Source organism: Lepisosteus oculatus, chromosome 23, assembly GCF_040954835.1.
Source record: "Lepisosteus oculatus isolate fLepOcu1 chromosome 23, fLepOcu1.hap2, whole genome shotgun sequence".
NCBI lineage: Eukaryota > Metazoa > Chordata > Actinopteri > Semionotiformes > Lepisosteidae > Lepisosteus > Lepisosteus oculatus.
This window is the reverse complement of record NC_090718.1, coordinates 12,858,538-12,872,227: the sequence shown is the minus strand read 5'-3', so window position 1 is coordinate 12,872,227 and position 13,690 is coordinate 12,858,538. Positions and strand designations below refer to the sequence as shown.

The window sequence follows — 13,690 nt, the reverse complement described above, 5'->3', positions numbered from 1 at the left end:
AATACAGGGAATGTCTGTTCTCTAGGTATCCAAGCTCCAGACCGAGTGCTCAACAAACAGATTAAAAATAGTTTGACATTACGTGATAAAATATTTAGGATATTTATGAGCCATTAGGCCAGCTGTGTTTGGTGGGCTGTTTTCAGTCTTATGAAATATCCCCACTCATGTGTGGTCAGAAATTATTGTGAAACCAGTTTTTCTTCAATAGAAATTTGTTAACACTGCTCTACTGGATATGTTTTTAAAGAACAATACATTTTATTGCGCGTAAAGCTTTCTTAAACACCAGAAGAATCTTTGAAATTTGTTTTTTTTTCTTATGGAGGACACAGGCCAGGGTCAGCTTGTTTCCAGTTAAAACCCAGCTGAAAACTGGGTTTTTAAGAACCTTGTGCTAGAGCCTTCGGGATCCTAAAACTAAAGTAAAAGCAGTCATCGAACTCTGTCAAGATTGCTTCTTTTTGTGTGTGTATTCATGCAGGACTGAAAAGGGTCATGGGAAATCCTCGTATTTTTCAAATATTGAATATCAAATATGAAAATCTCAAAATAAAACCTTTTTCACTCTGTTGATCTTACACTTTGCTCATTTTCCAGCATGTACAGACTTTATACTGTATATACTGTATACAGTACAACTATATATATACATTTATATATATCTTTATACAGCTGACGCACCGTGGAAATGTGTGGAAATCACACAAACTTCTGCTTTAAAAAACAAGGATAAGCCACTGCCCTTTACAAACAGATTTTTTGTGCTCTCTTTAATTTATTAGGCCCATGCCTTGAATTAATGCAACATGATATCCGTTAATTACCTTGTGCAGAATACATATTCATGAATTACTTACTCAGGGTACGTATTCATTAACTTCTAGCCCAAGAATACATGCGTTTTAGAAACTCGTTGTTACCTGGTATGAGGAAGGAAAAACCCTGGATGCTGATTTCAAGGGTCAAGTTTTTATCAATGGCCAGCTTATCAAATCATTCTGATAAATATCTTATCAAAAATAATTTGTTTATCAATGGTCATAACATACTATAGTGTGAGGAGTCTTTAACACCTGCACTAATTTCCAAATGCTGTTTTTGGCAAATCGGAGCTTTTTCTAAAGTGGGAACTTTTTGTCTGAAGAAAGTTTTATTGATTTTGACATGGGTAGTCACAGGTATAATTTAAAGGAAAGTTCAAAGCTTGTAACTCAATTCATGATAACCGCTTCAAGCCTACAGTTCTCAAACAGAAAACAGACTTGTTTCTAAGTCATCGGGGGATTCAATAAATGGGCCATGATGATTGCGAATGCAGTCTGTCACTGTAAAATAATGTTGTATTAGAATGGTGGTAATGGAAAAGTGAGTACAGATCTTTTTATATACAAATGGTGCCCTGAAAGCTTTTAAACCTTGAGCGAGAAGCCTATCAACTCAGTGACCTCGCTGCTGTCTTAGTCTTTTCCTCCAAGACCTTTCAACTAAAACAGTGCAAACCAAGTTTGTAAAACCTCTTTGACACTGTTTTGTGTATATTGTATACTGTTATTTTTTCTGTTGCTGTTTGAATCTGAGTGTGTGTTCATTTAGCACTCAGGAATGGCAAACGATAACTGACACTGTAGTGTCCAACAAACAAAGGGATTTGGAAAATGAATTGTGTTTTGCGCTCCGTTAGAGGGGGAGGAAAATGTCAGAGAGGGTGTTTTGGAAGCAAGTGCATCTCTGAATTCCTTTCCAACATACACTTAATACAGTTCTACTAACCTTTTCGAGTTCAGGGAGTTAGTGACCAGAGACGGACTGAATGGAAAAAAAGCAGTTCTCCAAGTCACAGGAACAGCTTTGTAGTCACTGCAATGCTGGAAAACGATGTGGTTCTCAGTTGCTGGAACTCTGCTGCTGTTCAGACAGGAAGGTGAAAGCTTTTGTTAAGTCACTGTGGGGAAACATACTGTATGTAAACATACATACTGTAGAAACTGATTTAGCAAATAAAATGTAGGTGTCCATCAAGATTTTGTGTTACTCGTGTATGAACACGAGTTCAAAGCAAAGGTTTATCCTATGCTGAAAGGAAAACAAAAGAGACACAATGTTTCGGCAGTAGAGCCTTCTTCAGCTGCCTGTTTTTTCTTTTCAGCATGGAATAAACCTTTATCTGTTCCTTTGCAGTCTATACACGCTGATGCGGCTACATGAGTAGAGGTCGTTCTCAGTTTACAAGTTGGATACCATCCATTTGAGGTGCCACACATCTCAAAATCCTGTAAATTGAAATAAACATTTCCCATTATAATGGGGGGGGTTGTTATAGGTCCAATCTAGGATGACTGTTGGTAGAGATGGGATGTAAATGCATCTGTACATCTGTGCAGGCATTCCTGGTCCTTTCACACTCAATGACCATTTTAGTAAATGTCATTTATGTCTCGTAAGTCACATTACACATATTTTTTCCTGACTTGGGTTGTTAATTAATTGTGGACAGTTTTGATGTATTGTTTTATTTGTGTTATGTGAAGGCTGACGATTATGACGTTCATCAGTATTTTTCAATGACTTGAGCAACGTTTTATCTTGTGAGGCTTTTGCGCGGAGTGTCCTTACTGCGAATTCACACTGGGTACCTCACATTTCCGATCTGATTGAATTTTTTTGCTTCAGATTTTACATAAACGAAATATTTATAAAATATATGGACTAAAACAATAGAGACCTTTTCGATTTATTTAGTAAGAGAGATGAACAGTGGCTGGAAAAAACGTGGAGACAAAGAATGCCCAGCTGTCTGTGTGTCACCCAAGCAATACCATTCATTTCCTGCGAGTTCGTTGTTTTGAACCCGAAGGAAGTGCCCAGTGCTGGCTGCACCAAGACTTGCTAAATCCAGAACTAATTCGTCCTTAACTAAGAAGTAGCACCTGTTATCAAGGCTTGTGTTAAACAACAAATGCACAAATTATGAGCGTGTAAATATCAAACTACCCATACTGAGTATATTACTAAAAAAAATGATAAAAAGTATAAATGTGTTCATAGTCTAATAGGTCTAAATAGGTTGAAAATACTGTAAATGCTGTTAATTTCAAAAAGACTCAGAAAGATTGTGGAAATTACTTTGATTATGACTGAGAATTACAGGAGGCTGAAGAGAAGGTAAAAAAACAAATACAGTACAATGTACTCTTAGGGAACGTTAGGCAAAGATCTCATACAAAGGATTATTCATTCCAATAGCTCTAGCAGTGACTAGAAAAACACCCTGTAAGACACCTGTTTATTCTGCACATTAAAGGCCCAGGGCAACTGCTGGCAATATTAGAGAACTCTAGAATTATTGAAGACTGCAGTGTCTTTAACAATAACAACCGAGCAAGACCTTATGACTGGTTTCTGTGGCTAAGTCACACGGTAACATAAACAGATAAAGACATGAATTTTCCAAACAGCAACTAACTAGCTTCTGAGTCAAATGACACCACATACAGTAACATGGCTGGATGAAGCACAAATGTGTTGGTTTTTTTTAGAAAAGCACGAAAACACCCGTTCTTGTTGACAAGTAATATCATCCTTTCTGTGACAAATACAAGTGCATCAACTTTTGTCGGGTACTCTAAGGGGGTTGAATAATTTCAGAAACCGGAGTATCTACTGTACATTTATCCATAAAACATATTTCAGACGTGTGTAAAAAAATCCATTCCTGAGAAGCAAAGGGATTTCAAAGATCTGCTACTACTGCAGCACGGGATACTGGAGATATCAGGATGGAGATTACAGGCATGCTGAAGTTGCTCCTACAGTAATGACCTTCTAGTGATGAAAAGAGCAGTGTAAAGTTTGGTGTCCGAGCACGCCCCAATCTGTTTTAACATCACAACTGTCATGATGTGAGGAAAGCATGGAGGAAGTCCCCGAATGTTCCAGAACTTTCGTCTGAAGAAGTGACATCATTTGCTTTGTTTTTACCCAATTGAAACACAGTACAAGTGTCTGTCCAGGAGGGAGTTACTGGTAAATGATTTCTACTTTTATGGAACTATTTGAAATTGCCAACACCCGAAAGGAATGTTTGAGTTCAGTTAAATACGTATATATTTAATTGAGCATGTTTGTATGCCAGATAGTTTCTTAATGCTCCCCTTGAAGAATAATGTTTGAGAAACCTTTCTTGACTTATTATTATCGTTTTAGCATCATACTTGTGAAATACAGAGATAAAATCCACATCTGGCGAGTGCCTGGAATTACCAGTCAAATGAAGAGGAGACATGAAAGTCAGAGCAGGTATTTCACTTCCAAAGCTGTTTGCTTGAATTAGTGGTGGAATAAAAGCTTTCATCATTATTATTCATAAATGCAGGTTTCTTTGGAGAAAATGGGGCTGGCAGTCAGAATGCACATGCTGAAAAATGATTAGAAGAGTATAAGAGTAAACAGGCTTACTCCAGCCAGCATTATCATATTTAAAACCAGTGTGCAGAATGCAATCCATTTCAGCTCTGCACAGCTTTAAAACTCTGAACGGATGCGGAGGAATTTATCATTTGGAGCAAAGAAAGGAACGTTCTGTTGCATTTTGAAAATCTATTTCTGAGTATTCCCACTGGTTTGCATATTTGGACCTCGGACACAAGAAGCATACATTAGACTGAGTGGAACATTTTACTTCTATTAATGAGGTTTTTGGAAACCAGCACACACAAAATGCAGTGCGGCACATTTCTTTGAATCGCGGCTGCAACTATCAATTCTGTCCACATAACATGGAAATTTGGCTTTCAAATGCAGAGGTGAGAAAAATAAAAGAGACGCGTTTTTGAGTTTTCAAAACCATCCAATTTTGCTGCAGCCTTCGGAATTAAATTCACACAATTGGATCAGAGCATATCAGTTGAGAGACCTTCGTTCTGAGTCCCAGAAAATCTTTTTGCGTTTTAAACCAAGAATTATCACAGCCACATCAAATTGTATAAAATAAATCAACATATTAGCTTTTCTAAAAGTTTGTTTTCTTGCTTGATATCATTTAGCTCCAGCACACAGGGATTAGAACTCTGTTCTTGCACAACCACAGCTAGAGAAGGAAAAGGGGCAAACTCAGATGCACGAGTCACTCCGTTGTGAGCTACAGATAGCAAAGAATTTTGCTGTGACAGAAACCCAAGTTTGTTGCTGCAGGAGAACTGAGTAACATATCATCATTCTGGAACAGGCTCAGTGCCGGCCATCCCTGTGGTACACAGGACAGACAGCAAACTCTATACAATAAATGGGTAACAAATGGTTCATTTTTAATGACAGATAATTAGTTGTGAATGAAGCAGTGAACTTTGAGAGAACTCAGGGACCCAGACAGTTTCCACTTCACGAGTGCAGAAGGACGTAACAAGACAACTCAGTTTTAATTGACGATGGGAACGGGATACGGGGCGGTTAATACTTCATTTAGGAAAACGAGTCTTTTTCTGCGCGGGGACACAAGACCAGTGGTGCAATCGGCCGGACTGTCATGGCAGTATCAGGGTCAACTCGGATCTTTACACAACACAGAAGTCTACACCAAGGGGTCTGTAAGGGGAATCAAGCAGTCCCCAAAGCCTATAATTCATTACACAGGCAGTTGAAGGTGTCTATTAAAAAAAGGGTTGTGCAAACAGAATCACTGAGGACCTTGAAGAGCAGGTTTAAGGGGTCAATCTGATGATGATTAAAAACTATTCTCACTCAAAACGGGCCACATAGCTTCCTGTCTAAATGTGTCATGTTGTGTTGTGAATGAAAAATCGAACTGATGTCTGACAGTGTGCAATTTAAGGAACTTGTGCTGTGTATAGCAGTTGTTAATACAGGATCAGAGAACAAGCACAGCAGGCAGCTTCAGTTAAAACAAACAGAACGCCTGGGACAGGACTAACAGCATCTAGGTAAGTGCCGAAAAGGCAGATCGAGTTCAGTCTGGCATGTTTATCTGCATTATTAATAAAAGAATGCTGCACTCTCAGTGTCTCTGCTGGGTTGTTGTTCCTAATAGGAGGTGACAACGCAATTTGTGCTTTCATAAGTTATGTGCACTCATGAATCGCAGACGATGTTTTACCATTCTCAACCGCAACGCTAATCGGACTTAAGAACATGAAAACCACTGAAATACGTGAATAATATCCACTCCAGACTGGAGGAATTTATTAATCATCCAATTGAATCGATTACCCTTCTAAGGGTGTCATTTCTCACTCTGAGTAGGTTATTTTGCACACCCAGGAAGCACGGAGAATTAGACATTCTTTAATTATTCACCAGGAGTGAGAAAATGGGCTCTTAAATTTTCACCTTAGAGTTCACAGCGTAGCCCCTGTCAACACATTCCTGGTTGCTGCTGACCATGAGATTATAATGCTGATTTTATATTTAAAAAAAAATCCTGGGGATTCTGCCGCTTCTTTTATTAATGGAAACGCTTTGATTTAGCAAAACCTCAGGCAGAACTCCGTGTGTCATCTGGGTCGTCTGGGCTTCTGCTACAAATTTAGCATTTCAGAAAGACAGCTTGCCTTCTCCAATTCACCAGTGGCTGTTCTTGCATTACTCTTTGACTTTGATAAGTCCAGGAGGGGTCTAGTAAGGGGGCATGGGCCCACAGAGGTTACTCTCATGGAAGACTTGAGATGTGTGATAATATTTATTCTGATGCAACGTGCCTGTCATTTACAAGTGTAAATTGTGCGCTGAACTATTAATGACTCGCTTAGATTTTTTAAAAATGTCTTCAGCAACCATGGCACTGCTTCTCGTACCACAAAAGTTTAATTTCTAAAAATCTTTTACAGAGCCTAATAAAATTGGACGGGAGGGGGCAATTAATTTAATTAATTGGAGGTTAAATGCACAAACCCGCCTCTTTCTCCTCAGGATTCTGTCAGAACCTGTATATGTGTTAGTATTGTTTATGAATCTACACATCTTCATATAACAGAAAGACAAACAGCAGAGAATTTTATACAGAGCCCTGAAAAACATACAAGAGGCAGATATGCCTAAGTTCCCGTGCAAAGCATATATCACTCAAAGGTACTGGAGGACAGAGGAGGATGAAGACTACTTCATCCTTAGTTTTTGTTGTGAGTCAGAATCTGTCCGAATACATGCACAGCCGTCCTGCTGTAGACTGGAAAGTGATGTTGACTCTGTCGCCTTCCTTAGAGTTTCCTTTAGTTGAACAAGACCGTTCAGTTTAGAAGAGGTTTTGCGGTCTTTACTCTTTGTGTGTAAACAAAGGAAAGGTAAACACCTGTAAAGCTCAGCTTGAGCAATAATAATCCTAGTGTTTACAGAATAAACAAGCCCTAAGAAAGTCAAGTTCATTGTTTGATTGAGCTTCTCTAAGATGTCAGAGACTCGGTAACTAGCTCATGATGAGGTTAGGAGTGTCTTGGCCTTGGTCTTCTTTTCTTAAAAATGCACTGATTTTTCAGAAATGTGGCAGGACAGTAACATCAATTAATTAACTGGTTAAACCCGAGCAGAGGTTGCACTGTGTACAGGAATGAAGCCACATTCAGGACCTGTTGCAAGTGTTTCAATCCCTCTCCTTAAGAAGAGAACCTCCTAAGTTGTACATTCAAAGAAGATGATATCCTAACTGTCCCAGTTATGTCTGCTTGAATTGAGTATTCAAACTTGCTCCATTCTCAATCAAACTAATTTTGGAAAGAAAATACTTTGTTTAAAGTGATGCCAAATGATGGTGGCACCCCCAGTCCGAGATAATGATTTTACTCTGTGAATTGTTTCATCATGTTAGAAGATCTGAAAATGACACAACCAGGCCAAAAGGGGTGATTTTACTTAAGCAAATGAATGCAGGTCAACGACAAAAATGTGAAAATTTTACTTCAAACACGAATAAGGAATGAGTAGCCTATATAATATTATAGAGGTGTGTTTAAAATTATTTTTTAAATGAAAGCCAATTCACACTTTTGGGGGAAGCAAACATAAGGATTATGAACAAGAGATGTAATTTAAAAACGTACCGTTCCATATTGTGTTTGTCTACACTTGAGCGTCGACAGGAAACGTTGGGATCTCAGTCATCAACTACCGACGGCCGGTTTCGATCATTGCATCTGCTCACGCATTCTTTAGCATGTGCGTATCTACAGTACATGTCCGTCCATACAACACGTTCACGTTTTTAATTTTAATTTAAGCATTTTAATTCAGAAAATCTATCGTAGTTTTGAACAAATCCCACCAGTTTGCGTTCTGGGAAGCTAACAGCAACTCCCCAAAGACCCACATAGCGAGAACAAGCCCTTGCAAATCCCGTTTTACCTTTCGTGGGTGATGATGCCTCGCGATCCGAACCCGCTATCCAGAGTGCAGCGGCCCGTCGTAGAGAATTCTCGAACCCCAGAACCTTGTTTACGACACTTAAACGTGCAAAGTAGCAGTGTTTGTAGCTCAAAGCAGTCCTGCCGACAGTAATTTATAGCACTTAAGCAACTTCCAGGTTCTAACACCATGACGTCTTGCAACACAACGACCGCACAAAACCGTCAAATGAAAGTTTTAGAGACAAACGGTGTTTAAAACCACTCTTGACAATCTGGTATATTGAAAAGCTGCATCATCATACAGTAACAGCACTGCTTTTTTTGCACACTAAAAATAATGGAGATTATAATTAATTGCACACATAATTCCAGTATATTAATTTAGTTGTATTCTGAACCTTATATTTCAAAAATATGGATGATACCTTTGCAGTAATAAGCATAAAAGCATCATTTTTCAGACAAGCACACTCAGCGCTCTTCATAAATATTTTAAAAGCCAGCAATAAAAACATTACAGTATCTGGTAGTGGAGACGTCAGCTAAGGGCCCACCTGTGTTGAAATAGGTAACAGTATTTTCACACATGGACAGAAGCAATCAAGCAATTATAAACTTTATAAAAGCATTGTATTTCTTTTTTTTAAAAAAAAGCAATGTCTTGAGTAAACTTGAGGGGAGAATTTATATGGTCTATCAAAATTAACCAAATCTGTGAAAGCTCTGTGGTCATGAGGCAATCTAACCTTTATAAATCTTCAAACACCTGAAGAAGGCTCTACGGCTGAAACGTGTTTTCTTTCTTCTATTTTCAGCATGGAATAAACCTATTGTTCCTTTCTAACCTTTATAAATACTTACTTACAGTATACTATTAATACTTAAAAGGTTTTTAAAAAACATAAATCCAGTCTGTCAAAATATTTCTAAAGCTTACTGTCCAAAAAGATCTTTTTACAGTCCTACTGTTTAAGAGTTAACAAATCAATGCTTGTAAAGAGCTTTTAAGAAAAAGACAGTGTAGGATTTGGTTCCTTGTCTTTTACAACTAAAATTACGAGGACAAATTAACATATTTCATTGTAATTATCATCCTAAAAACATGCAGTTATTTCTCATTTAAGAAGACACCAGTTTGAAAAGATGTGCCAATCCTCTTCTTTGCACTTGAAAGAGTGCCTCGCAATCCGAACCCGAATCCGAATGTAATTTGTCATGGATTATTACATATGTTATAGGCAATAGTCTGTGTTTACATTGCAGAATATAAGCATTCCAATGACTAGATGAATTTACTGAAGCATTGTCACAGGAAACAAGCATATCATACAATTTCCCTTAGAAAATACAGGATATATATATACAGTATTTACTTAGACTGGTTTGAACAAAAAATCTGTCTTCATTCTTTTAACTGGGCAGTTTCACAGTTTTATGATAATATTTCCCCCTGACCTTGGGAAGCTCTAAGCCTTCTGTCAATAAAGAACTGAACAGCCTTTAAATTAGGCTTGTCATATTGCTGATGATTTATCAAGAAATAATTGTATAATTTTAGCTTTCTGTTGTGTGTGGTTCAATTATGATATATTGCCAGGCATGCTAATTTATTACTCCCTTGATAAATCCATGAAACCCTTTGTCTATTAGAAATTGCAGTGAGTGCATTAATCATTACTCTTTTTCAATGTTACAGTGAGGTGAGGGAATCTTTCAGTTCTCACCTTGGCTCGGCTGGACTGGACTGGATTTTGGCTGACTGAGAGCATTTAAAACATTTTGTGGCTTGTTATGAGAAAAAAAACTTTCAAAAGTGCAGTGTAATTTAAAGTTCAGGGGAGAATCTTTTTCAATGTTATATTAATCAAGCCATTGACAAAAAAACGCTGAATTTTTACTTCAGACTCCAATGAAAAAGCTGGCTAGAAATGAAAAACTGTAAGTGCAAAATGATTATCGAAAGACAATTTCCAACACATTTCGCCTTAAAAATATAATCATATATAATGTCTCTCAGACAGTTTTGACAATAACGATCTATGAGACCTGCTCTTAACATGATAAACTATCCCATGTGTTAAAGAAATGGGATCAAGCACCCTAAGTAAAATTCACTGGATAACTGAAAGGTTACCAAGACCATTGGCTGGACAATTGATGTTTTGGATGGCTCTGTATGGTAAAATTGATGCTTTTTCCCTAAGGCTTGACCATGGTTATCCATACCTACTACACTTGTCTATGCAGTTTATTGTCATGTGTTAATGCTAGTTTATGTCCACAGTCATTTGTATTTGTACTCCTTAAAAACCAATAAAACATACAACAAATGTTCTGCGGACTTGTCATTATTTTGCTTTTGTCCAAATCCCGAACTGTTTGTAGAACGCCCCCAGCAAGCTTGAGACTCCTCCAATCAACTCCAGGCTTGAGTCTCACTATTTGCGTGATGCTGCAAACAGTGTGTTGCCAACCCCTACGCGTTTAGAAAGAATAACGATTGTTAAAATTATGTTCACACATTTTGGCATTCGGATTTGACAGAGCACGTCGGGGGGGGGGTGGTGCCTGAGATAGCCAACACACCATGTGATAAGAGTGTTCCAACGTGCTCTATTCACTAAAATTAACATATTATCCAACCACTTTTCCCCTTTGGTTCTACTTAAACCTTTCTACCTCACCTCTCCATGCTAACTATTGAGTTCTGCTCACCTGAGGTATACCATTCCCCGCCTGTTTGTCTCGCAGCATTTTGGATGATGGACACTGCCTTCCCACCGACTACCAACCTGCCTTACGAATTGGACTTGGAGATCTCTCCCGACTCTTGGTTAATGGATACTGCCTTCCCACCGACTATGGACCTGCCTCACCGATCAGGTTTGGTTTTCGGGACTCTGCTCTCTGGATTGCGGATCTCGGCCCTCCTTCCTGACCACGGTACTGCTTTACGATTTGCGCTATGGCAACGGAACACGCACTCTCTCGCAAACTTTCACTCCTGCCCCGGACCGGGTCCAATTCGGCCCTGCCGGTATCGGACACCACAGGGTTCGCAAACTCCTCTCGTGTCGCTCAAACTCTCTCTCCTGCTGAAAATCTGGGGCTGGAATCTGGATCTTCATCTACTTCCAGGTCACCCATTATGCAGTTCAGCTGCCTCATTTTAAACCCTGGGATTAAATATACAGTATGTAACAAGAAAGTAAATTCCAGTTTATTCTAAAATCCAGCTTCAACATGTTACATAGATCACAAGCACGCACATCGAGCAGATCTGCATTTACCGTAAACTGCAAGACGGATTGTGCGTTGTCCATAAAAACGCCATGAGTTTCCCCGTGATTAACGTGCCCAACATGTAAAACACATTTCTCAGCAAAAAAGCACCGAAGCAAAGAAGTCACAATGCTCAGCAACTTAACTGTGTGTACACTGTGTGCGTCATGCCATCCTTGGGAAAATATGCATTTAAATTTCCCCAGAAGCAAGCTGGAGTGTGGAGAAAAAGCCAAAGCCATGAAAAGAGCTGTGGCATGCAGAAACGTCCAGGCTGACTTAGCAACTCCAAACGGGAGAGGCAAATTGCAAATGCGATTGCAACTGGAGATCCAAATCTGAGAGCATGAGGAACACTTACCATGTCTGCTGCTTCAGTCCGAACCCTAGCAATGCCCAGAACAGAGTATCTGCCAAGACCTGGAAAATAGACCAACATGTTTGTAAGGCAATCGTCATGTAGTTATACAATCATTGTGCAACTACGCAACAGATAATCAAGAATCCAAAAGAAGACTAAATGTCTAAATGCAAAATTAATCAAATCTTTAAGATCATTAAGCAATCAAAACAATATACTTACCTATATTAAAAACTTTTTTTTAAATAGGTAAGTTGACATAAATACCATCTTGTAAAATGTTTCTAAGCTTAGTGTCCACAAAGACAACATGCCAATTTTTTTTACCACCATTTACCAATTTACCAATCCGAAGTCCGAAGGCGAAAAGGGTAGTCGATAATCCAGGTAGTCACAGGGTATAGAAATTGCTAGGTAGAGCTCTCAAGGAGTATACTCAATACCGAAATAGGCAATATGCGGGTTGGAGAGGCTTAAATAGTGCAGCCTGCTGCATGGTAGGACGTCTGATGTTAAGTTAACACATGCGGCGGCGTTTGTAATGATCGCCCTGCTGCTGGTACTGATTAGTTCTCTTGGGGGCTGGTCTGGGCGGGTTGGTGGTCGTGACAGTGTCAGGCAGACAACAGCGAAACACCTGCACCTCTCACGGTGGAGACCCTGCACTGCCAGGTCAGAAACAAGGAGTCCAGCTGGTCATTCACATGCTGAGCTGTGCTGCTGGACTGACACACAAGCTATGGGCAGGAAGGGGAGAAAGAACAAGTGCATCAAGTGCAGGAAGCCTCAGGTTATACATTGACTGCATTCAGAATAGAAAATCAATGACATTCATGAAGATACAAAACACTGGTTAACATGACTGTCTTGCCATAGCTACAGGTACATGTTTCATCTTCAGACTTCCTGCAGGACATATCTGGACAGGTATGATAAAGAGAGCTGTTGCAGGACAGAAAGGCACCAGAACAGGCAGAAAGAAAGTGGGGGAAGAAGTAAAATTATTCACGGCACCTATTTGTGAAAAGCAATTAATTTCCTGGAAATACGGCATCAATTTTTCATGTTGAGGAAAAGCTCTGTCAGGACCGTGGTTAGCGGATAATTACTGGGTGTATACTGTGCTGATGCACACTTTGGGTTTGGAATTCATTTATCTTAATGAGAGGAAAGGACACACAAGGCAGAAGCCATAGACCATGGTGACCAGGATAACTCTGCAAAAACAGACTCAGGGAATTTCAGAGCACAAAAAATAAATAAAAGCAAAGGAAAGGTTGCCTCTGCTTCAGTTCCTCCCCACAGCTGAGCAAAATACAAGTAAACTCAACAAAACGTCCCCTGCAATTGCCCTGATCCTTGATATTGTGTTCAATGTGTTCATCTGCAGTCAAATACAATGTCATTTTGTATCCATTGAGAGCTCATCTTTCATTGTAGCACCCTCTTTACAAAACCAAGATGACATTAGCTGGGTTCACCACATTACAAAAGAGCTATTGGCTTTCTGGAAGGGAAGACATCATATAGACTTGAAGCAAGCAGATAGGATAGGACAAAGGGACCTGATTCAAATGTTCAAAATCATCCTCGACATACTGTACGTAAGAAAGCGCAAGTGTCCACTTCAAACTCTGGCACAAAATTCTGATGGGTTATCACAAAAGGAAGCTAAGGACAGGTGTGTAAAAGAAGG

The 13,690-nt window shown here is 39.2% G+C and overlaps 1 long non-coding RNA gene across 1 annotated transcript in view; it reads right to left on the bottom strand.

The window, feature by feature from the left end:
* Positions 1 to 8,521, bottom strand: part of LOC107075620 (uncharacterized) — a 34,470-nt gene extending 25,949 nt beyond the window's left edge. Inside the window, exons 1-2 of the long non-coding RNA XR_011183123.1 lie at positions 8,350 to 8,521; positions 1,774 to 1,908 (exon numbers count right to left, since the gene is read on the bottom strand). This is a non-coding gene — a long non-coding RNA (uncharacterized lncRNA). The remainder of the gene's footprint in view (positions 1 to 1,773; positions 1,909 to 8,349) is intronic.
* Positions 8,522 to 13,690: the final 5,169 nt, after the last annotated feature.